At 7.3% G+C, this 245-nt stretch overlaps 1 protein-coding gene across 1 annotated transcript in view; it reads left to right on the forward strand.

Annotated features, from left to right (window-relative positions):
* Window positions 1–245, forward strand: part of LOC107667850 (phospholipid phosphatase 2-like) — an 8,804-nt gene that overhangs the window by 6,523 nt on the left and 2,036 nt on the right. The window lies entirely within an intron of this gene.

Raw genomic sequence — 245 nt, forward strand, 5'->3', positions numbered from 1 at the left:
ATTTTGTTATTCCTGTAATATTAATATATAAATATTATATATAAATATATAATATTATATAAATCAATTTATATTAATAATTTTCAAATCAATTTAATTTAATATTTTATTATAATATATATATAAAGACTGATTAAAGGTTAAATAAATCTAATATATTATTTCATACATATATAATATATAACAATAAATATAATAATATATGTATTTAATAAATAATAATATATAATAATAATAAAACAATA

This window comes from Sinocyclocheilus anshuiensis, unplaced genomic scaffold, assembly GCF_001515605.1.
Source record: "Sinocyclocheilus anshuiensis isolate Anshui unplaced genomic scaffold, SAMN03320099.WGS_v1.1 scaffold1325, whole genome shotgun sequence".
Classification (NCBI taxonomy): Eukaryota; Metazoa; Chordata; class Actinopteri; order Cypriniformes; family Cyprinidae; genus Sinocyclocheilus; species Sinocyclocheilus anshuiensis.